A 25,769-nucleotide genomic window follows, 5' to 3' on the forward strand; every position below is an offset into this window, starting at 1 on the left:
ACTGTTAAAAGTTGCAGAATTACACAAGCTTCCCTCCTCAATTCTGAGCTTAAGGAATTTTCTTCCAGTACTCTCTTAACTTACTTAGCATGTAAGCAGGTATATCTTGCAATAAATGGGTTTTGAATTTTGAGGTTTTCATACCTTCTGATTTTTCTGTACTCCCACACTTGTTGACCTCAGGTAATGAGGTAATGAGACTAGTCCAGATACAGATTTGATGTATCCAGGACTGTTTGTAAGCTTCTGAGCCCCCAAGCATTTCTGTGTTGGAGGGAAGCCTTCTAGCTTATCAGTGAGTGTGGTAAGCACTAGGTAGCCTATCTACCACAAGAGGAGTGGTTTCTGGCCCAGAAATTTAAGTTTATTGGCCGTTTGGGCAGTTTTTCCATCTCTTCCAACCTTCTGGTTTAAAAGCCTGCATTTGCACTTGTTTCTTGCCTTTGTGTAACTATTCTAGTCCAGATACAGATTTGCTGTATCCAGGACTGTTTGTAAGCTTCTGAGCAGTGCCAAAGTCAGCTCTTCAATTTTTCCCTTAGATCTGCTAGTTCTCTCCCCTCCTGCACTTTTACTAGCTTATTAGTCTAGCACTTTACCAAACTTCTTATAGCAATTATTTTTGTAGCACACAAAAGTGCTACCAGCACTAAACGTTCTACAAGGAAATAGCTCCAGTACTTATTATTAATGCCCACCCCTTCAGGCATGTCTAAAGGTCAGTTCCCTGCACTTTCTCCTATTAACCTGGTGAACTTGGGCATCCTGAAGCAATGTAGCAACTGCCTCATGTACACTGACAACCCTCTCCTCTTACCTCCCAACACTCAAACTTGTGAGAGATGCACTTATATATCCAAATTGGAAGTCACGCACTCTCCAGCCAAGACCGGAATAGCTGGTCAAGAGGAGAAGGTCAACACTTGCACCACACCACATGGAACACATAGCCCTCCAGAACACACACCAGCACTGCCTTCACATAAAAACACAAACCAAACACCCACTTTCGCAGAGGATCACAATAAAAATCCACCCAAACAGCAGAGACCTACAAGGCAGAAACGCACTCGACCACCACAACGCAACACTAATCACAAGACACATAACTCTCCTAAACAGTGCGCCACTCAACCAAAGCTTCTAAGGCAAAACAGCATGCCCAACACACTGGTTATGGGTGACTCGATAGTGAGGCCCACTGATGCCCCACTCACTAGGCTGAATAAGGAGAAAGTAACAGTCAGATGCCTGTCAGGTGGCAGGATCTGCCACATCACGCATGCACTCAGGTCCCTCAACAACAGGTACAAATATGACTCTGTCATTGTACATGTGGGTGTGAATGACCTGAGATGTACCTCCCTGGACTACATGAAAAGAGACATGGAGGAGCTCTCGGATTTTGTAGTCCAGACGGGTATGACCCTAGCCCTGAGCATCATCCTACAATCACCCAGAATGATATCACAGTAAAAGCAGAAAATGATTGATTTCAACAACTGGCTAAGTTTCTGGTGTTATTCTAAGGGGATCCAGTATCTGTCTGCCTGGGATGACATGATTCACAGACCTCGAGTCTTTGCCAGAGATGGCCTGCATCTGTCACCCCTAGGCTTCCGGATACTGGCCAAGGCTCTTGCCACCCCTATAGTGCCTTTTTAGGTGGTGTTCCAAAGACCAAATTACCACCATAACAGCTACAAACAAATGCAATCTGAGGGTCATGCTGCTCAACGTTAGAAGTCTAAATCTCAAAATGCACTCACTCCAAGCACTCCTTAAAATGTAGAAGATCGACATTTGTGCTGTAACAGAGACCTGGTTCAAAGCAGCAGAAAGCCACTTGCACTACCAGGCCTTCCACACCTTGCAGCTACAGAACTTGGACCAAAGCTCCAATGCAGGGGTGTTTCCATATTCATAAAGGATGTGCATACCTCCAGACTGGTAGCCCAACATAACGCATCATTGATACTTCATGTGCATCTAACATTGAGTAAGACAGTGATTCAGGTCATAGCCTGCTATAGGTCCCCAACCATGTCCCAAGACTCAAACTCCACGTTCCTAAGCACCCTGGAGAATATTAGGGTCCAGTCTAACATTCTCATACTGGGCAACTTCAACTACCCCTCATTTAACTGGGAAAACTACTCATGTACCAATACACTTGCCCAATGTTTCCTGGAATTCATTAATTCCAATGCCCTGGACCAGCTCGTTCTTACCCCCACTCGAGGTAGCAACATCCTTGACCTGGTCATTACTAACATAGGTGACCGCTGCCCTACACCAATAGTCAACTCCTCCCTGGTTAGATCCGACCACAAAATAATCACCTTAGAAATCCACAACCCTCCTACCCCTCCACCCCCCGCAAAGGTAACCAGCATGAAAAACTTCTCCAAAGCTAACTCTGGGCTCCTAAAAACAGAAGTGGCTAACTTCATGGTACCCATGCAAATGGAGAATAGTTGCATGACCGCCAAATCATACAACAATGCACTGTATGAACATGTACAGAAATGCATTGATCTCGCCATACCCAATAGAACCAAAAAGCTCTCCTCCAAAAAAAGGAAGCCAATCTGGTGGTCCCCTTCTATAAACAAACTCTACAACAGAAGGAGGAAACTGATGTGGAATAAGGTGAAGTCCCAAGACAGGAAAAACACCCTTATCAGCTTCAACAAAAAGTTGAGATCTCTCATCAAATCCTCTAAAGCTAGCTATGAAGGCAGAATTGCAGTAGATAGTAAAGACAACCACAAGACTAGTCAGACCTATGGATCTGTAGTTACCCGAGTCCATAGATGGCTTGCCATTGTGCAAAGGGATGACAGTTGCAGTCCTCCATTTGTTGGCACAAAGTATATTTGGAGTTTACAGTTAAATAGGGATTTAAGTGGTCCTGACTGGTTGTATCTCATAGGTTCATAGGTTCATAGGTAGGTACTAGGCTATCAGCCCAAGGGCCTATGTAAGCCTAGCCAGCAAGGTACCATAGCTTATGCCACCCAAGAAAGTTATTTTCCTGTGCCACTGTCCAGCAGAAACACAGAAGTGATCCCCAGGGTGTATTTCCTATTTCCCATCCACTCATCAAGATTTTTCTTGAAGAGTGCTAATGAAGAACTTTGCTTGACATAGATGGGTAGCTTGTTCCAGAGTATAGGAAGTCTCTGGGACAGAAATCTATCCCGCCAGCATGTCCTGTTTATTGTGGTGACAAGGTTTAGGTCCCTGAAGCATGTAGCTTGGAGGGATTGGGATTTCTTTAGGTGTAGCATTTCCAACAGCTCTGGGTTTGACATAGCTTTATATGTTAGGAAGAGATCACCTCGGAGTACGCAATATGCTACGGAGTAAAGCTAATGTTTTTTGAGGTGGTCAGTGTAGGGCATTTGTTTGAGGCCAGTAATCCTCTTTGTGAGGTACTTCTGCGGCCTTTCCAGCTGCTGCAGATATCTTGTGAGGTCCATTCTAGAAGGGGCATTGTACTCTATAATGGGTCTAATGAGTGACGAGTAGAGGGGAACAATGACCTCTTTTTTTCCTGGATGAGAACCCTTATATGATGAGGTGTGCCATGTAGAAGGACTTCCTTACTACTGTGGCGATGTGACTATCAAAGGAGAGACTACTGTCCACCTGGGTCCCAAGGTCTCTTATCACGCATTCGGTGTTAAGTAGATTGCTGCCTATGTGGTAGTTCATTGGTACAGAGTTTTTACCAAAGGGGATGACACTGCACTTTTTGACATTGAACCTGAGGCCATGGCTCTGACACCAGGCATCTGTCTCAGTGAGGCCCTTCTGTAGGATGTCCACATCATCTGGGGACTTGACTATGGCTCCTAGTTTGCAGTCATCTGTGAATTTCATCAGCCAGAGGCCTTCTATCTTAGCCTGTACTTCAGAGAAGTAGATACCAAACAGGAGAGGTCCCAGGACAGAACCTTGTGGCACTCCACTTGTCACTGCCTTGAGGTCAGATTTGGAGTCTGCAACTTTTACAGTGTGGGTTCTGTCAGTGAGCCAGTTTGCAACCCATCTTGTGATGTAGGGATTTATACCTAGTTTAGTGAGTTTAGCTATAATTCCAGAATGGGGGATGGTGTCAAAGCCTTGGCGAGGTCAAGATAGGCTGTGTGAACCACCTTACCCTCATCCACGGCTTTGGTGACTGCCTCAAAGAAGTCGATCAGGTTCAGGAGGCATGATCTGCCTTTCACAAACCCAAACTGGGTGGGATCCAGAGTTTGGAGGTTACCAATGTCTTTGTTTATGAGTTCCATGATGACATGTTCCATGGCCTTGCAGACCAGGGTCGCCAGGTTAATAGGTCGATAGATCCCGGGATCAGTGGTGGCTCCCCTTTGTGGAGTGGGATAACTGTTGCTGTGCACCATTCAGTGGGCACAAAGCCTGATGCAGGCTATTATTGAACATGGTGCTTAAGTGGGGAGCCAGTTCGTTCTGAAGTTCGTGTAAAACGAGCCTGGGATGTTGTCCGGTCCCATGGATGCTGTGTTTTTGGCTTTTAGAGAGTGCAGCTTTTACCTGTATAGTTGTGATTACAGGGACTCTGCATTCTTCCTGTATAGATATGGGCCCTTTAGGGGGGTGAGAGGGGGTAGTTAGCAGTGAACCGATCTGCCAGGATGTTGGCAATATCAGTTCGTTCTGTAATTTTTGTGCCTTTGTGCTGTAACTCAGAGCAGATCTGGGTGTTGCCATCTAGAGTCTTGACATAGCTATAGAATGCTTTGTGGTTATCCTTAGATTTAGTGGCGATTTTGTTTTCGTAGCTAGCTTTGGAGGATCTTATAAGGGATCTCAGCTTCTTACTGAGGCTGACCACGGAGCTCCTCCACTCATGGGATTTTACTCTCTTTTGCAACAGTCTCTTCCTTCTTTTGTACAGTTTGTTTATGGCAGGGGACCCCCAGATTAGCTTTCTTTTTTGGAGGATAGCATCTTGGTTCTGTTTGGGATAGCACGATCCATGCACTCATGTAAGTGCTTATAGAGTGCATTTGTGTAGGATTCAGCAGTTGTAACTATATTGTCCATCTGCATGGGTGTCATGAAGTTCACCACTTCTGTCTTAAGAAGCAAGACGTTGGCTTTGGAGAAATTTTTTACTGTGGTTTCCTTAATGGGGGGTGGGGCCGGGATGTGGATATCAAGGGTGATAAGCTTATGGTTGGATCGGACCAACGAGGAGTTGACTTCAGGTGTGGAACCCCGGCCACTCATGTTGGTAATGACGAGGTCTAGGATATTGTTGCCCCTGGTGGGGGTGTGGATAACTTCATCTAGGGCATTGGAGTTTATGAATTCCAGAAAGCGTTGAGCTAAGGAGTTGGTACACGAGTAGTTCTCCCAGTCAATGGTGGGGTAGTTGAAGTCGTCCATTATTAGGGTGTTTGGTTGAACCCTAATATTTTCCAGTACATCAAGAAAAGATGATTGGGAATCTTGGGGCGTGGTGGGGGATCTGTAGCAAGCTACAATTTGGATTGCAGTTTTGCCCAGAGTTAGTTGCACTTGGATAACCTCGGATGCATTATGCTGAGCAACTAGACTGGAGGTGTGGATATCCTTAATGAATATGGACACACCTCTGCCTTTGGTGTTTCTGTCCAGGTTACATGGCCGAAAAGTGTGGTATGAGTTATAGCCTGCTAGTGCAGGGTGCTCTCTGGAGCCTTGAACCAGGTCTCAGTCACTGCACAGATATCGATGTTCTCCATTTTAAGGAGTGCCTCGAGTGAGTGCATTTTGAGATTTAGACTTCTAGCATTGAGTTGCATTACCTTCAGTTTTTGTTTGCCTGTTCTTGTTATGGTGGTGAATTTGTTATTTGAACTCTGCCTAAAAAAGGCACTATAGGGGCAGCAAGAGCCTTAGCCAGTATCCGGAATCCCAGGGGCGACAGGTGCAGGCCATCTGTGGCAAAGCATCGTGGTCTGTCAACCATGTCATCCCAAGCAGACAGATACTGGATCCACTTAGAATGACTCCAGAAGCTTAACCAATTGTTGAAGTCAATCATTTTGTCCTTGTACTGCGGTATCATTCTGGGTGATGGCAGAATGCTATTAATGAGGCATTTAAGGAGGCATCCTGGGATATTATCGGAGCCCATTGGTGCATTGTTCTTGACCTTGGAGAGTGCATTGAAGATCTGTTCCATAGTGGTAGTTAGGGAGTTATGACTGAAGGTATTTCTTGGGGAATGTTTGAGGAGTAGGTGGTTAAATTGTAGCTAAATTTGTTGGGCAGTAGATTTGCTCTATCTTCTGGATCAGTATAGTTGGCTTCATTTGCAATTATTAATTACTGTATTCATTTACTTTTTGAAAGAAAGGGGAGATAATGGAATCAGTTCTGTGGTGGAAGAGGTGGAGAAGCAAAAAGGTGGTATTTTATAAGTTTAAAGAAGAAAAGTAATCATACAAAAGCTGCAAAAGAAAGCTATCTGAGTGAGAGATGGAGATGATTCATGAGCATGATTATATTTTATGGATTTTTTTTCACTAGATGGAATGCAAATTACTTTAAAAAGGATTTAAAGATTTGTAGGATGTGGAATTACTTCATGTAGCACTGCCTCACTCTTTGCAGTACCAGGATATTGCATTGTTCTGTGTTTACAGTGTTTATTCCATACCCATATGTGTCTCCGGAATATTCTGCAGAAAATTATGTTGTGCCACAGTGATAAGTAAATGTTATCCTGTGTGATGCAGAGTACGTAGAAATGAGAAACAATTAATTGTTTGCCCTGCAACTATAAAAAATAAAGTACAAATGGCAAATAAATGCAGAAAAGCTCAGAATACACTATGTCATTAAAAGGGTTTTGCAGGGTGCTTTATCCCTGCATCTCCTAATAAAGGGGGGCTATGACTTCTACACCCCGGTTTCTCTTATATATTAACTCAAAGTTTTCTATTCCCTGGAGTAAGGGGAGCACTACAGCAGACTATGGTCTTGAACTTAACTATATATTCTTCTTTTTGCATGATTAGTCTTGCTTTTCTGAGGATCTAAGCTGCGATCTTTGGACATTGAACAACACTACATATAACGTCTTGTGTAAAGCTAAGTGTATATGGGTGTGTGTGTGTGTGTGTGTGTGTGTGTGTGTGTGTGTGTACTTTATATGTTATTTGCTACTGTTAAAAGTTGCAGAATTACACAAGCTTCCCTCCTCAATTCTGAGCTTAAGGAATTTTCTTCCAGTACTCTCTTAACTTACTTAGCATGTAAGCAGGTATATCTTGCAATAAATGGGTTTTGAATTTTGAGGTTTTCATACCTTCTGATTTTTCTGTACTCCCACACTTGTTGAACTCAGGTAATGAGGTAATGAGACTAGTCCAGATACAGATTTGATGTATCCAGGACTGTTTGTAAGCTTCTGAGCCCCCCAAGCATTTCTGTGTTGGAGGGAAGCCTTCTAGCTTATCAGTGGGAGTGGTAAGCACTAGGTAGCCTATCTACCACAAGAGGAGTGGTTTCTGGCCTAGAAATGTAAGTTTATTGGCCGTTTGGGCAGTTTTTCCATCTCTTTCAACCTTCTGGTTTAAAAGCCTGCATTTGCACTTGTTTCTTGCCTTTTTGCAACTATTCTAGTCCAGAAACAGATTTGCTGTATCCAGGACTGTTTGTAAGCTTCTGAGCAGTGCCAAAGTCAACTCTTCAAATTTTCCCTTAGATCTGCTAGTTCTCTCCTCTCCTGCACTTTTACTAGCTTATTAGTCTAGCACTTTACCACACTTCTTATAGCAATTATTGTAGCACACAAAAGTGCTACCAGCACTAAACGTTCTACAAGGAAATAGCTCCAGTACTTATTATTAATGCCCACCCCTTCAGGCATGTCTAAAGGTCAGTTCCCTGCACTTTCTCCTATTAACCTGGTGAACTTGGGCATCCTGAAGCAATGTAGCAACTGCCTCATGTACACTGACAACCCTCTCCTCTTACCTCCCATCACTCAAACTTGCGAGAGATGCACTTATATATCCAAATTGGAAGTCACGCACTCTCCAGCCAAGACCGGAATAGCTGGTCAAGAGGAGAAGGTCAACACTTGCACCACACCACATGGAACACATAGCCCTCCAGAACACACACCAGCACTGCCTTCACATAAAAACACAAACCAAACACCCACTTTCGCAGAGGATCACAATAAAAATCCACCCAAACAGCAGAGACCTACAAGGCAGAAACGCACTCGACCACCACAACGCAACACTAATCACAAGACACATAACTCTCCTAAACAGTGCGCCACTCAACCAAAGCTTCTAAGGCAAAACAGCATGCCCAACACACTAGTTATGGGTGACTCGATAGTGAGGCCCACTGATGCCCCACTCACTAGGCTGAATAAGGAGAAAGTAACAGTCAGATGCCTGTCAGGTGGCAGGATCTGCCACATCACGCATGCACTCAGGTCCCTCAACAACAGGTACAAATATGACTCTGTCATTGTACATGTGGGTGTGAATGACCTGAGATGTACCTCCCTGGACTACATGAAAAGAGACATGGAGGAGCTCTCGGATTTTGTAGTCCAGACGGGTATGACCCTAGCCCTGAGCATCATCCTACAATCACCCAGAATGATATCACAGTAAAAGCAGAAAATGATTGATTTCAACAACTGGCTAAGTTTCTGGTGTTATTCTAAGGGGATCCAGTATCTGTCTGCCTGGGATGACATGATTCACAGACCTCGATTCTTTGCCAGAGATGGCCTGCATCTGTCACCCCTAGGCTTCTGGATACTGGCCAAGGCTCTTGCCACCCCTATAGTGCCTTTTTAGGTGGTGTTCCAAAGACCAAATTACCACCATAACAGCTACAAACAAATGCAATCTGAGGGTCATGCTGCTCAACGTTAGAAGTCTAAATCTCAAAATGCACTCACTCCAAGCACTCCTTAAAATGTAGAAGATCGACATTTGTGCTGTAACAGAGACCTGGTTCAAAGCAGCAGAAAGCCACTTGCACTACCAGGCCTTCCACACCTTGCAGCTACAGAACTTGGACCAAAGCTCCAATGCAGGGGTGTTTCCATATTCATAAAGGATGTGCATACCTCCAGACTGGTAGCCCAACATAACGCATCATTGATACTTCATGTGCATCTAACATTGAGTAAGACAGTGATTCAGGTCATAGCCTGCTATAGGTCCCCAACCATGTCCCAAGACTCAAACTCCACGTTCCTAAGCACCCTGGAGAATATTAGGGTCCAGTCTAACATTCTCATACTGGGCAACTTCAACTACCCCTCATTTAACTGGGAAAACTACTCATGTACCAATACACTTGCCCAATGTTTCCTGGAATTCATTAATTCCAATGCCCTGGACCAGCTCGTTCTACCCCCACTCGAGGTAGCAACATCCTTGACCTGGTCATTACTAACATAGGTGACCGCTGCCCTACACCAATAGTCAACTCCTCCCTGGTTAGATCCACCACAAAATAATCACCTTAGAAATCCACAACCCTCCTACCCTCCACCCCCAAAGGTAACCAGCATGAAAAACTTCTCCAAAGCTAACTCTGGGCTCCTAAAACAGAAGTGGCTAACTTCATGGTACCCATGCAAATGGAGAATAGTTGCATGACCGCCAAATCATACAACAATGCACTGTATGAACATGTACAGAAATGCATTGATCTCGCCATACCCAATAGAACCAAAAAGCTCTCCTCCAAAAAGGAAGCCAATCTGGTGGTCCCCTTCTATAAACAAACTCTACAACAGAAGGAGGAAACTGATGTGGAATAAGGTGAAGTCCCAAGACAGGAAAAACACCCTTATCAGCTTCAACAAAAAGTTGAGATCTCTCATCAAATCCTCTAAAGCTAGCTATGAAGGCAGAATTGCAGTAGATAGTAAAGACAACCACAAGACTAGTCAGACCTATGGATCTGTAGTTACCCGAGTCCATAGATGGCTTGCCATTGTGCAAAGGGATGACAGTTGCAGTCCTCCATTTGTTGGCACAAAGTATATTTGGAGTTTACAGTTAAATAGGGATTCAAGTGGTCCTGACTGGTTGTATCTCATAGGTTCATAGGTTCATAGGTAGGTACTAGGCTATCAGCCCAAGGGCTTATGTAAGCCTAGCCAGCAAGGTACCATAGCTTATGCCACCCAAGAAAGTTATTTTCCTGTGCCACTGTCCAGCAGAAACACAGAAGTGATCCCCAGGGTGTATTTCCTATTTCCCATCCACTCATCAAGATTTTTCTTGAAGAGTGCTAATGAAGAACTTTGCTTGACATAGATGGGTAGCTTGTTCCAGAGTATAGGAAGTCTCTGGGACAGAAATCTATCCCGCCAGCATGTCCTGTTTATTGTGGTGACAAGGTTTAGGTCCCTGAAGCATGTAGCTTGGTGGGATTGGGATTTCTTTAGGTGTAGCATGTCCAACAGCTCTGGGTTTGACATAGCTTTATATGTTAGGCAGAGATCACCTCGGAGTAGGCAATATGCTATGGAGTAAAGCTGAAGTTTTTTGAGGTGGTCAGTGTAGGGCATTTGTTTGAGGCCAGTAATCCTCTTTGTGAGGTACTTCTGCGGCCTTTCCAGCTGCTGCAGATATCTTGTGAGGTACATTCTAAAAGGGGCATTGTACTCTATAATGGGTCTAATGAGTGACGAGTAGAGGGGAACAATGACCTCTTTTTTTCCTGGATGAGAACCCTTTTATGATGAGGTGTGCCATGTAGAAGGACTTCCTTACTACTGTGGCGATGTGACTATCAAAGGAGAGACTACTGTCCACCTGGGTCCCAAGGTCTCTTATCACGCATTCGGTGTTAAGTAGATTGCTGCCTATGTGGTAGTTCATTGGTACAGAGTTTTTACCAAAGGGGATGACACTGCACTTTTTGGCATTGAACCTGAGGCCATGGCTCTGACACCAGGCATCTGTCTCAGTGAGGCCCTTCTGTAGGATGTCCACATCATCTGGGGACTTGACTATGGCTCCTAGTTTGCAGTCATCTGTGAATTTCATCAGCCAGAGGCCTTCTATCTTAGCCTGTACTTCAGAGAAGTAGATACCAAACAGGAGAGGTCCCAGGACAGAACCTTGTGGCACTCCACTTGTCACTGCCTTGAGGTCAGATTTGGAGTCTGCAACTTTTACAGTGTGGGTTCTGTCAGTGAGCCAGTTTGCAACCCATCTTGTGATGTAGGGATTTATACCTAGTTTAGTGAGTTTAGCTATAATTCCAGAATGGGGGATGGTGTCGAAAGCCTTGGCGAGGTCAAGGTAGGCTGTGTGAACCACCTTACCCTCATCCACGGCTTTGGTGACTGCTTCAAAGAAGTCGATCAGGTTCAGGAGGCATGATCTGCCTTTCACAAACCCAAACTGGGTGGGATCCAGAGTTTGGAGGTTACCAATGTCTTTGTTTATGAGTTCCATGATGACACTTTCCATGGCCTTGCAGACCAGGGTCGTCAGGTTAATAGGTCGATAGTTCCCGGGATCAGTGGTGGCTCCCCCTTTGTGGAGTGGGATAACTGTTGCTGTGCGACATTCACTGGGCACAAAGCCTGATGCAAGGCTATTATTGAACATGGTGCTTAAGTGGGGAGCCAGTTCGTTCTGAAGTTCGTGTAAAACGCAGCCTGGGATGTTGTCCGGTCCCATGGATGCTGTGTTTTTGGCTTTTAGAGAGTGCAGCTTTTACCTGTATAGTTGTGATTACAGGGACTCTGCATTCTTCCTGTATAGATATGGGCCCTTTAGGAGGGTGAGAGGGGGGTAAAGTTATCAGTGAACCGATCTGCCAGGATGTTGGCAATATCAGTTCATTCTGTAATTTTTGTGCCTTTGTGCTGTAACTCAGAGCGGATCTGGGTGTTGCCATCTAGAGTCTTGACATAGCTATAGAATGCTTTGTGGTTATCCTTAGATTTAGTGGCGATTTTGTTTTCGTAGCTAGCTTTGGAGGATCTTATAAGGGATCTCAGCTTCTTACTGAGGCTGACCAGGGAGCTCCTCCACTCATGGGATTTTATTCTCTTTTGCAACAGTCTCTTCCTTCTTTTGTACAGTTTGTTTATGGCAGGGGACCACCAGATTGGCTTTCTTTTTTTGGAGGATAGCATCTTGGTTCTGTTTGAGATAGCACGATCCATGCACTCATGTAAGTGCTTATAGAGTGCATTTGTGTAGGATTCAGCAGTTGTAACTATATTGTCCATCTGCATGGGTGTCATGAAGTTCACCACTTCTGTCTTAAGAAGCATGAAGTTGGCTTTGGAGAAATTTTTTACTGTGGTTTCCTTAATGGGAGGTGGGGGCGGGATGTGGATATCAAGGGTGATAAGCTTATGGTTGGATCGGACCAACGAGGAGTTGACTTCAGGTGTGAAACACGGTCACTCATGTTGGTAATGACTAGGTCTAGGATATTGTTGCCCCTGGGGGGGGTGTGGATAACTTGATCTAGGGCATTGGAGTTTATGAATTCCAGAAAGTGTTGCGCTAAGGAGTTGGTACATGAGTAGTTCTCCCAGTCAATGGTGGGGTAGTTGAAGTCGTCCATTATTAGGGTGTTTGGTTGAACCCTAATATTTTCCAGTACATCAAGAAAAGATGATTGGGAATCTTGGGGCATGGTGGGGGATCTGCAGCAAGCTACAATTTGGATTGCAGTTTTGCCCAGAGTTAGTTGCACTTGGATAACCTCGGATGCATTATGCTGAGCAACTAGCCTGGAGGTGTGGATATCCTTAATGAATATGGACACACCTCTGCCTTTGGTGTTTCTGTCCAAGTTACATGGCCGAAAAGTGTGGTATGAGTTATAGTCTGGTAGTGCAGGGGTGCTCTCTGGAACCTTGAACCAGGTCTCAGTCACTGCACAGATATCGATGTTCTCCATTTTAAGGAGTGCCTCGAGTGAGTGCATTTTGAGATTTAGACTTCTAGCATTGAGTTGCATTACCTTCAGTTTTTGTTTGCCTGTTCTTGTTATGGTGGTGAATTTGTTATTTGAACCCTGCCTAAAAAAGGCACTATAGGGGCAGCAAGAGCCTTAGCCAGTATCCGGAATCCCAGGGGCGACAGGTGCAGGCCATCTATGGCAAAGCATCGTGGTCTGTCAACCATGTCATCCCAAGCAGACAGATACTGGATCCACTTAGAATGACTCCGGAAGCTTAACCAATTGTTGAAGTCAATCATTTTGTCCTTGTACTGCGGTATCATTCTGGGTGATGGCAGAATGCTATTAATGAGGCATTTAAGGAGGCATCCTGGGATATTATCGGAGCCCATTGGTGCATTGTTCTTGACCTTGGAGAGTGCATTGAAGATCTGTTCCATAGTGGTAGTTAGGGAGTTATGACTGAAGGTATTTCTTGGGGAATGTCTGAGGAGTAGGTGGTTAAATTGTAGCTAAATTTGTTGGGCAGTAGATTTGCTCTATCTTCTGGATCAGTATAGTTGGCTTCATTTGCAATTATTAATTACTGTATTCATTTACTTTTTGAAAGAAAGGGGAGATAATGGAATCAGTTCTGTGGTGGAAGAGGCGGAGAAGCAAAAAGGTGGTATTTTATAAGTTTAAAGAAGAAAAGTAATCATACAAAAGCTGCAAAAGAAAGCTATCTGAGTGAGAGATGGAGATGATTCATGAGCATGATTATATTTTATGGATTTTTTTTTTACTAGATGGAATGAAAATTAATTTAAAAAGGATTTAAAGATCTGTAGGATGTGGAATTATTTCATGTAGCACTGCCTCACTCTTTGCAGTACCAGGATATTGCATTGTTCTGTGTTTACAGTGTTTATTCCATACCCATATGTGTCTCCGGAATATTCTGCAGAAAATTATGTTGTGCCACAATGATAAGTAAATGTTATCCTGTGTGATGCAGAGTAATGAAATGAGAAACAATTAATTGTTTGCCCTGCAACTATAAAAAATAAAGTACAAATGGCAAATAAATGCAGAAAAGCTCAGAATACACTATAATGTCATTAAAAGGGTTTTGCAGGGTGCTTTATCCCTGCATCTCCTAATAAAGGGGGGCTATGACTTCTACACCCCGGTTTCTCTTATATATTAACTCAAAGTTTTCTATTCCCTGGAGTAAGGGGAGCACTACAGCAGACTATGGTCTTGAACTTAACTATATATTCTTCTTTTTGCATGATTAGTCTTGCTTTTCTGAGGATCTAAGCTGCGATCTTTGGACATTGAACAACACTACATATAACGTCTTGTGTAAAGCTAAGTGTATATGGGTGTGTGTGTGTGTGTGTGTGTGTGTGTGTGTGTGTGTGTGATCATGCATGTGTGTGTACTTTATATGTTATTTGCTACTGTTAAAAGTTGCAGAATTACACAAGCTTCCCTCCTCAATTCTGAGCTTAAGGAATTTACTTCCAGTACTCTCTTAACTTACTTAGCGTGTAAGCTGGTATACCTTGCAATAAATGGGTTTTGAATTTTGAGGTTTTCATACCTTCTGATTTTTCTGTACTCCCACACTTGTTGACCTCAGGTAATGAGGTAATGAGACTAGTCCAGATACAAATTTGATGTATCCAGGACTGTTTGTAAGCTTCTGAGCCCCCAAGCATTTCTGTGTTGGAGGGAAGCCTTCTAGCTTATCAGTGAGAGTGGTAAGCACTAGGTAGCCTATCTACCACAAGAGGAGTGGTTTCTGGCCCAGAAATTTAAGTTTATTGGCCGTTTGGGCAGTTTTTCCATCTCTTTCAACCTTCTGGTTTAAAAGCCTGCATTTGCACTTGTTTCTTGCCTTTGTGTAACTATTCTAGTCCAGATACAGATTTGCTGTATCCAGGACTGTTTGTAAGCTTCTGAGCAGTGCCAAAGTCAGCTCTTCAATTTTTCCCTTAGATCTGCTAGTTCTCTCCCCTCCTGCACTTTTACTAGCTTATTAGTCTAGCACTTTACCAAACGTCTTATAGCAATTATTTTTGTAGCACACAAAAGTGCTACCAGCACTAAACGTTCTACAAGGAAATAGCTCCAGTACTTATTATTAATGCCCACCCCTTCAGGCATGTCTAAAGTCAGTTCCATGCACTTTCTCCTATTAACCTGGTGAACTTGGGCATCCTGAAGAAATGTAGCAACTGCCTCATGTACACTGACAACCCTCTCCTCTTACCTCCCATCACTCAAACTTGCGAGAGATGCACTTATACATCCAAATTGGAAGTCACGCACTCTCCAGCCAAGACCGGAATAGCTGGTCAAGAGGAGAAGGTCAACACTTGCACCACACCACATGGAACACATAGCCCTCCAGAACACACACCAGCACTGCCTTCATATAAAAACACAAACCAAACACCCACTTTCGCAGAGGATCACAATAAAAATCCACCCAAACAGCAGAGACCTACAAGGCAGAAATTCACTCGACCACCACAACGCAACACTAATCACAAGACACATAACTCTCCTAAACAGAGCGCCACTCAACCAAAGCCTCTAAGGCAAAACAGCATGCCCAACACACTAGTTATGGGTGACTCGATAGTGAGGCCCACTGATGTCCCACTCACTAGGCTGAATAAGGAGAAAGTCACAGTCAGATGCCTGTCAGGTGGCAGGATCTGCCACATCAAGCACGCACTCAGGTCCCTCAACAACAGGTACAAATATGACTCTGTCATTGTACATGTGGGTGTGAATGACCTGAGATGTACCTCCCTGGACTACATGAAAAGAGACATGGAGGAGCTCTCGGATTATGTAGTCCAGACGGGTATGACCCTAGCCCTGAGCATCATCCTACAATCACCCAGAATGATATCACAGTACAAGCAGAAAATGATTGATTTCAACAACTGGCTAAGTTTCTGGTGTTATTCTAAGGGGATCCAGTATCTGTCTGCCTGGGATGACATGATTGACAGACCTTGATGCTTTGCCAGAGATGGCCTGCATCTGTCACCCCTAGGCTTCCGGATACTGGCCAAGGCTCTTGCCACCCCTATAGTGCCTTTTTAGGTGGTGTTCCAAAGACCAAATTACCACCATAACAGCTACAAACAAATGCAATCTGAGGGTCATGCTGCTCAACGTTAGAAGTCTAAATCTCAAAATGCACTCACTCCAAGCACTCCTTAAAATGTAGAAGATCGACATTTGTGCTGTAACAGAGACCTGGTTCAAAGCAGCAGAAAGCCACTTGCACTACCAGGCCTTCCACACCTTGCAGCTACAGAACTTGGACCAAAGCTCCAATGCAGGGGTGTTTCCATATTCATAAAGGATGTGCATACCTCCAGACTGGTAGCCCAACATAACGCATCATTAATACTTCATGTGCATCTAACATTGGGTAAGACAGTGATTCAGGTCATAGCCTGCTATAGGTCCCCAACCATGTCCCAAGACTCAAACTCCACGTTCCTAAGCACCCTGGAGAATATTAGGGTCCAATCTAACATTCTCATACTGGGCAACTTCAACTACCCCTCATTTAACTGGGAAAACTACTCATGTACCAATACACTTGCCCAATGTTTCCTGGAATTCATTAGTTCCAATGCCCTGGACCAGCTCGTTCTTACCCCACTTGAGGTAGCAACATCCTTGACCTGGTCATTACTAACATAGGTGACCGCTGCCCTACACCAATAGTCAACTCCTCCCTGGTTAGATCCATCCACAAAATAATCACCTTAGAAATCCACAACCCTCCCACCCCTCCACCCCCCGCAAAGGTAACCACCATGAAAAACTTCTCCAAAGCTAACTCTGGGCTCCTAAAAACAGAAGTGGCTAACTTCATGGTAACCATGCAAATGGAGAATAGTTGCATGACTGCCAAATCATACAACAATGCACTGTATGAACATGTACAGAAATGCATTGATCTCGCCATACCCAATAGAACCAAAAAGCTCTCCTCCAAAAAAAGGAAGCCAATCTGGTGGTCCCCTTCTATAAACAAACTCTACAACAGAAGGAGGAAACTGATGTGGAATAAGGTGAAGTCCCAAGACAGGAAAAACACCCTTATCAGCTTCAACAAAAAGTTGAGATCTCTCATCAAATCCTCTAAAGCTAGCTATGAAGGCAGAATTGCAGTAGATAGTAAAGACAACCACAAGACTAGTCAGACCTATGGATCTGTAGTTACCCAAGTCCATAGATGGCTTGCCGTTGTGCAAAGGGATGACAGTTGCAGTCCTCCATTTGTTGGCACAAAGTATATTTGGAGTTTACAGTTAAATAGGGATTCAAGTGGTCCTGACTGGTTGTATCTCATAGGTTCATAGGTTCATAGGTATGTACTAGGCTATCAGCCCAAGGGCTTATGTAAGCCTAGCCAGCAAGGTACCATAGCTTATGCCACCCAAGAAAGTTATTTTCCTGTGCCACTGTCCAGCAGAAACACAGAAGTGATCCCCAGGGTGTATTTCCTATTTCCCATCCACTCATCAAGATTTTTCTTGAAGAGTGCTAATGAAGAACTTTGCTTGACATAGATGGGTAGCTTGTTCCAGAGTATAGGAAGTCTCTGGGACAGAAATCTATTCCGCCAGCATGTCCTGTTTATTGTGGTGACAAGGTTTAGGTCCCTGAAGCATGTAGCTTGGTGGGATTGGGATTTCTTTAGGTGTAGCATGTCCAACAGCTCTGGGTTTGACATAGCTTTATATGTTAGGCAGAGATCACCTCGGAGTAGGCAATATGCTATGGAGTAAAGCTGAAGTTTTTTGAGGTGGTCAGTGTAGGGCATTTGTTTGAGGCCAGTAATCCTCTTTGTGAGGTACTTCTGCGGCCTTTCCAGCTGCTGCAGATATCTCGTGAGGTACATTCTAAAAGGGGCGTTGTACTCTATAATGGGTCTAATGAGTGACGAGTAGAGGGGAACAATGACCTCTTTTTTTCCTAGATGAGAACCCTTTTATGATGAGGTGTGCCATGTAGAAGGACTTCCTTACTACTGTGGCGATGTGACTATCAAAGGAGAGACTACTGTCCACCTGGGTCCCAAGGTCTCTTATCACGCATTCGGTGTTAAGTAGATTGCTGCCTATGTGGTAGTTCATTGGTACAGAGTTTTTACCAAAGGGGATGACACTGCACTTTTTGGCATTGAACCTGAGGCCATGGCTCTGACACCAGGCATCTGTCTCAGTGAGGCCCTTCTGTAGAATATCCACATCATCTGGGGACTTGATTATGGCTCCTAGTTTGCAGTCATCTGTGAATTTCATCAGCCAGAGGCCTTCTATCTTAGCCTGTACTTCAGAGAAGTAGATACCAAACAGGAGAGGTCCCAGGACAGAACCTTGTGGCACTCCACTTGTCACTGCCTTGAGGTCAGATTTGGAGTCTGCAACTTTTACAGTGCGGGTTCTGTCAGTGAGCCAGTTTGCAACCCATCTTGTGATGTAGGGATTTATACCTAGTTTAGTGAGTTTAGCTATAATTCCAGAATGGGGGATGGTGTCGAAAGCCTTGGCGAGGTCAAGATAGGCTGTGTGAACCACCTTACCCTCATCCACAGCTTTGGTGACTGCTTCAAAGAAGTTGATCAGGTTCAGGAGGCATGATCTGCCTTTCACAAACCCAAACTGGGTGGGATCCAGAGTTTGGAGGTTACTAATGTTTTTGTTTATGAGTTCCATGATGACACATTCCATGGCCTTGCAGACCAGGGTCGTCAGGTTAATAGGTCGATAGTTCCCGGGATCAGTGGTGGCTCCCCCTTTGTGGAGTGGGATAACTGTTGCTGTGCGCCATTCACTGGGCACAAAGCCTGATGCAAGGCTATTATTGAACATGGTGCTTAAGTGGGGAGCCAGTTCGTTCTGAAGTTCGTGTAAAACGCAGCCTAGGATGTTGTCCGGTCCCATGGATGCTGTGTTTTTGGCTTTTAGAGAGTGCAGCTTTTACCTGTATAGTTGTGATTACAGGGACTCTGCATTCTTCCTTTATAGATATGGGCCCTTTAGGAGGGTGAGAGGGGGGTAAAGTTATCAGTGAACTGATCTGCCAGGATGTTGGCAATATCAGTTCGTTCTGTAATTTTTGTGCCTTTGTGCTGTAACTCAGAGCAGATCTGGGTGTTGCCATCTAGAGTCTTGACATAGCTATAGAATGCTTTGTGGTTATCCTTAGATTTAGTGGCAATTTTGTTTTCGTAGCTAGCTTTGGAGGATCTTATAAGGGATCTCAGCTTCTTACTGAGGCTGACCAGGGAGTTCCTCCACTCATGGGATTTTACTCTCTTTTGCAACAGTCTCTTCCTTCTTTTGTACAGTTTGTTTATGGCAGGGGACCACCAGATTGGCTTTATTTTTTTGGAGGATAGCATCTTGGTTCTGTTTGGGATAGCACGATCCATGCACTCATGTAAGTGCTTATAGAGTGCATTTGTGTAGGATTCAGCAGTTGTAACTATATTGTCCATCTGCATGGGTGTCATGAAGTTCACCACTTCTGTCTTAAGAAGCATGAAGTTGGCTTTGGAGAAATTTTTTACTGTGGTTTCCTTAATGGGGGGTGGGGGCGGGATGTGGATATCAAGGGTGATAAGCTTATGGTTGGATCGGACCAACGAGGAGTTGACTTCAGGTGTGGAACATGGTCACTCATGTTGGTAATGACTAGGTCTAGGATATTGTTGCCCCTGGTGGGGGTGTGGATAACTTGATCTAGGGCATTGGAGTTTATGAATTCCAGAAAGCGTTGAGCTAAGGAGTTGGTACATGAGTAGTTTTTCCAGTCAATGGTGGGGTAGTTGAAGTCGTCCATTATTAGGGTGTTTGGTTGAACCCTAATATTTTCCAGTACATCAAGAAAAGATGATTGGGAATCTTGGGGTGTGGTGGGGGATCTGCAGCAAGCTACAATTTGGATTGCAGTTTTGCCCAGAGTTAGTTGCACTTGGATAACCTCGGATGCATTATGCTGAGCAACTAGCCTGGAGGTGTGGATATCCTTAATGAATATGGACACACCTCTGCTTTTGGTGTTTCTGTCCAAGTTACATGGCCGAAAAGTGTGGTATGAGTTATAGCCTGGTAGTGCAGGGGTGCTCTCTGGAGCCTTGAACCAGGTCTCAGTCACTGCACAGATATCAATGTTCTCCATTTTAAGGAGTGCCTCGAGTGAGTGCATTTTGAGATTTAGACTTCTAGCATTGAGTTGCATTACCTTCAGTTTTTGTTTGCCTGTTCTTGTTATGGTGGTGAATTTGTTATTTGAACCCTGTCTAAAAAAGGCACTATAGGGGCAGCAAGAGCCTTAGCCAGTATCCGGAATCCCAGGGGCGACAGGTGCAGGCCATCTGTGGCAAAGCATCGTGGTCTGTCAACCATGTCATCCCAAGCAGACAGATACTGGATCCACTTAGAATGACTCCAGAAGCTTAACCAATTGTTGAAGTCAATCATTTTGTCCTTGTACTGCGGTATCATTCTGGGCGATGGCAGAATGCTATTAATGAGGCATTTAAGGAGGAATCCTGGGATATTATCGGGGCCCATTGGTGCATTGTTCTTGGCCTTGGAGAGTGCATTGAAGATCTGTTCCATAGTGGTAGTTAGGTAGTTATGACTGAAGGTATTTCTTGGGGAATGTCTGAGGAGTAGGTGGTTAAATTGTAGCTAAATTTGTTGGGCAGTAGATTTGCTCTATCTTCTGGATCAGTATAGTTGGCTTCATTTGCAATTATTAATTACTGTATTCATTTACTTTTTGAAAGAAAGGGGAGATAATGGAATCAGTTCTGTGGTGGAAGAGGTGGAGAAGCAAAAAGGTGGTATTTTATAAGTTTAAAGAAGAAAAGTAATCATACAAAAGCTGCAAAAGAAAGCTATCTGAGTGAGAGATGGAGATGATTCATGAGCATGATTATATTTTATGGATTTTTTTCACTAGATGGAATGCAAATTACTTTAAAAAGGATTTAAAGATTTGTAGGATGTGGAATTACTTCATGTAGCACTGCCTCACTCTTTGCAGTACCAGGATATTGCATTGTTCTGTGTTTACAGTGTTTATTCCATACCCATATGTGTCTCCAGAATATTCTGCAGAAAATTATGTTGTGCCACAGTGATAAGTAAATGTTATCCTGTGTGATGCAGAGTATGTAGAATTGAGAAACAATTAATTGTTTGCCCTGCAACTATAAAAAATAAAGTACAAATGGCAAATAAATGCAGAAAAGCTCAGAATACACTATGTCATTAAAAGGGTTTTGCAGGGTGCTTTATCCCTGCATCTCCTAATAAAGGGAGGCTATGACTTCTACACCCCGGTTTCTCTTATATATTAACTCAAAGTTTTCTATTCCCTGGAGTAAGGGGAGCACTACAGCAGACTATGGTCTTGAACTTAACTATATATTCTTCTTTTTGCATGATTAGTCTTGCTTTTCTTTTTTTTTTTTTTTAAACAAGTTTATTGTTTTAACATATAAGAGAAATATCATAACAATTTTATACAAATAATTAAAAATAGGTATTATTATAATATTCAACAAAACAACTAAAGTATTTACAAAGACATCCACTACAATCAGATCAATTAATTAAACTAAAATACTGTGCTATTGAAATTAGAATTTTTTTAACAAATTTTGTAAATTATCCCATACAATAAAATGTGATGTTTTTCTAGTTGTTCTCATTCTAATTGTGCTTATTTCCATATGACACATTATATTCATAACATTTTTAAATTCATTGAACGAAGGAGGTGTATCTGAAATCCAATTTCTAGTTATTATTTTCCTAGCCACTGCTAGGATAGACCATAACAAGGGAAGCTTAATCTTTTAACACATTGAGGTACAGGTGTGTTGAATAATATAAGAGACTTAGAAATAATTAAATTATCTGTAAAAGAGCCTGCAAAATTCATTAATTGACTTCCAGTATTCTTTCAACTTCATACAGTCATAAAACATATGAGCCCAGTCAGCATTAATTTCTACATTACATCTCTTACATAGATTATCTTTATTATTAATTTTATTCATCATCAAAGGTGTATAAAAAGATCTATGTAAAAATTTCCATGTATAAAGTCTCCAGACAATGGAAGATGTAGTTCTATAAGCAGATTCCAATATATATTGTTTATCTTGTTGAGTTGGTGGGTCCCCATTAATAGAGGTGAAATAATTCCAGTATGAATCTACATTGTAAAAGTTTCTTGTCTGATAATTTTATGTATATATGAAAGTTTACCTTTATCAGAAACTTTATGCTGTAAATTTATTATCAAGTAATCAATCAGTTTTGGAATAGATTCTTTAACTGTTATAGACATTAGATCTATTCTATCAATGAGATGTTGTCTAAAGATCTGAACCTCTAACCAGCAAGTTTCTCTTAGATCAAATTCTTGTTTTAAGAAATCTAGATTTTTAACTTTATTATCAGATATCAGCTGATACCAGTACTTTAGATTATTATCTATAGCTAAATGAGCTCCTTCAGAAGTAGATGACATAAGCATACCCTGAGTATAAATTATAGGGAATACAATAAAATTCCATTCCCTATACTTAGGGTGCATGAATATAAAGTTACGATAACTAATAATAATATTTAATGGGTAACAGACCATATGTTTAGGTGTAATAGGTGAAGTACAAAATTCCTTTAGCAACCACAACATGGAGTTATTTATAATCATATTTTTATGTGTTAAGGAGATTTTCATGAAGTGCATACTAATTAGCTCCCAATAATATTTCCATTTTGACATATGACCGATCTATTAATAAAGTAATAACTTTTATAATAGAAGAGATAATATATAAATTAAAGTCTGGAAAAGAAATACCCCGTTGAGACCAGCTATTAGTATGTTTCTTTAATGCAATCCTAGGTCTATTAGGTGCCCATAAGAAATTTAACATTAGTGTATTCAGTTTCTTGATAGTTATTTTTGTAGGTGAAAGTATTATTGATTGTATTAAGTATAAAATCTTGGGGAATATTATCATTTTAATAATTGTAAGTCTCTCCTCCATAGTAAAAAACATATTATTCCAGATATTAAAAAGATTTTGTATATTAAGAAAACAGGTATTATAGTTATTATATATAATAGATTTAATATCTTTAGATAGTATTATACCTAAATAAGTTATCTGATCTGAGTTGGGTACATATTTAGTAAAATCACTAATGAGAGTATTTTTTTGTGTATATATAGGTAGTATTTTAGTTTTTACTTCATTGAATATTAAACCAGAAATACTTTTAAAATTCATCATTTTATCAAATAAAGACTGCATAGAAGAATTAGATCCTGCTGATGTAATTAGAACATCATCTGCAAAAGTTGAATTTTTGATGTTGTATTTTCTTCTATTTCAAAACCCTCTATGTCAGTACTGTTTCTAATCAAATTAGCCCAAGGCTCCATTACTAAAGTGAATAATAGTGGAGAAAGTGGACATCCTTGCTTTGTACCTTTAAGAATGGGTATTTTTGTGAAACATATGTTCCTACCTTAATATAAGCCAGCGTTCCTTTGTATAAATGCTCAATTAAATTTACAAATGCATCAGAGAATTTGTGCACTTCAGTAAGGTAAACAGATAGTCCCAACTTACTGAATCAAATGCTGAACCTATATCAAGACTAATAAGTGTTAAATCTTTCTTTTTCCTATTTGCAAAATCAATTAATGTTAAAGTTCTTCTTATATTATCAAAAGTATTTCTATTTACAATGAAGCCCGTCTGATCTATGTCTATAATGCCGGGGATAATTGTCTTCAATCTATCAGCAAAAATACTCATAAACATTTTATAATCAACATTAAGTAATGAGATGGGTCGATATGAAGAACATCTAGTTGGATCTTTATTAGGTTTTAAAATTGGTGAAATAAATGTATATTGCCAAGATGGGGGGGGTTATTAACTCAGTTTGGGCCAGAATAAAAACCTTATGTATTAATGAATATGTAGTTTTAGAAAGGATTTTATATATCTCAGGTATAATGCCATCATTACCCGGTGCTTTGTTTGATTTAAGCTTATTTATTTGTGTAATAACTTCTGTATATGAAATACTCTTGTCCAATAGTTTAATCTGTTGTTTATTGCTTTTATTCATGTTTGTGGTTATAAACTCCTTTATTTTATCTTTAGGTTCCATGTTAATGTTGTTATGGTTAATCTTGTGAAAGTGATTTCTAAATTCATCCAGTATTTCTGGCATACTAGAAACATTCTTCTTTTTCCTTAGAGAAAAGATTTCTTTGATATGGTTTTGTTTATTCAATCTTTTTGTTTTATTTTTAAGTCTATGTAAGTATTTGGGGCTTATTGAATAAGACAAAACTTGTATTTCTAAAGTTATTTTAACTTTATGAGTTAAAATTTCTTTGTATTTCTCATTTAGTTTGTTTATTTCTTCAATAACTTTCTTGTCCATAATATTTTCTTTATTATTATGTTTATAAGAGTCTAGTTTACTTTGAATATCTAACAATTCCTTATCCCAAGATTTCCTTTTGTTATTATACCATCTGATACTTTGTCCATATAGATATGATTTTAAGGCATCCCAAACATAGACAATGGAGACTTCAGGAGTATTATTTATGTCTAGAAAATGTTGTACTTCTGAAAGTATATATTCTTTATAGTCTTTTAGCTGAGTTAAGTATGCTGGTATCCTTTTGATCTGAACATTATGAGTATTTTTATCATGAATTCAAAACAATTGAGTTATGATCAGATATAGGACATGAAATGATTTTGGAATTAATTAAATCTGTTACCAAATGGTTAGAAATAAAGACCCTATCTATTTTTTAATAAGTTTTGTATCTGTTAGAAAAAAAGGTGTATGGTAATGATTTTGACTCTATCTGATTATTAATATCATTCAAATGATAAGAATTAGCAAAATCATTTAAATGTTTTGCATTAGATGTAATTCTTCTTTTCTTTATAGTGGTAGTATCACTTTCATGTAGTATACAATTAAAATCACCAGCTAAAATAATATCCCCTATAGAGAATGATATGATCTTATCAATATGATGTTTCACTGTATTAATACCAATTCCAGGTATCCAGTATACATTAATTAAAGTGTAAGTCTTCCCATTAATTTGTATTGTAACCATACAAAACATTCCTTTGTCATCCTGATAAGACTTAATGGTTTTAGGAATGGGCATACTTTTATTCCATAAAATAGCCACTCCTCTTTTTTCTGAGTGTGCTCTGAACTAACCAATACTGCATACTTATTAGTGGCTAGTTTATCAATATCTTTTTCAAGAGATGGGTTTCTTGCAGGAAGACTAGATTGGCCTTGTGTAGATTAATGTATCTTATTAGGCTTGCCCTTTTACACGGATTATTCAATCCATTAATGTTTAAAGAAATTCCTTTTAAAGATGTCATTTGGCATTTTTAAAACTCAAGAATCTTATGATCGAAATAACAAATAACAAGATAAATAATGTTACATCTCCTCTTTTAGGTGTACCTTTAAATATAGCTGTATTTATTAAATCTCTTATGGGATTTTGTATAGGATTCAATTTTGTTTGTAGTGACAATGAGTGTACAAAATATATTGTGGATGTCAAAACTATATACATATAACAATGAACAAGTGAAAATAATGTAAGGATTAAACCTTGCATCCCGCCTGGAGTTGAAAACTCCAACTTAGAGCAGTATTTACTACTCAAGTTAACCCCTACCCTAA

Source organism: Protopterus annectens, chromosome 7.part0 (assembly GCF_019279795.1).
Source record: "Protopterus annectens isolate FY-2018-M chromosome 7.part0, PAN1.0, whole genome shotgun sequence".
In the NCBI taxonomy this organism is placed as follows: Eukaryota; Metazoa; Chordata; order Ceratodontiformes; family Protopteridae; genus Protopterus; species Protopterus annectens.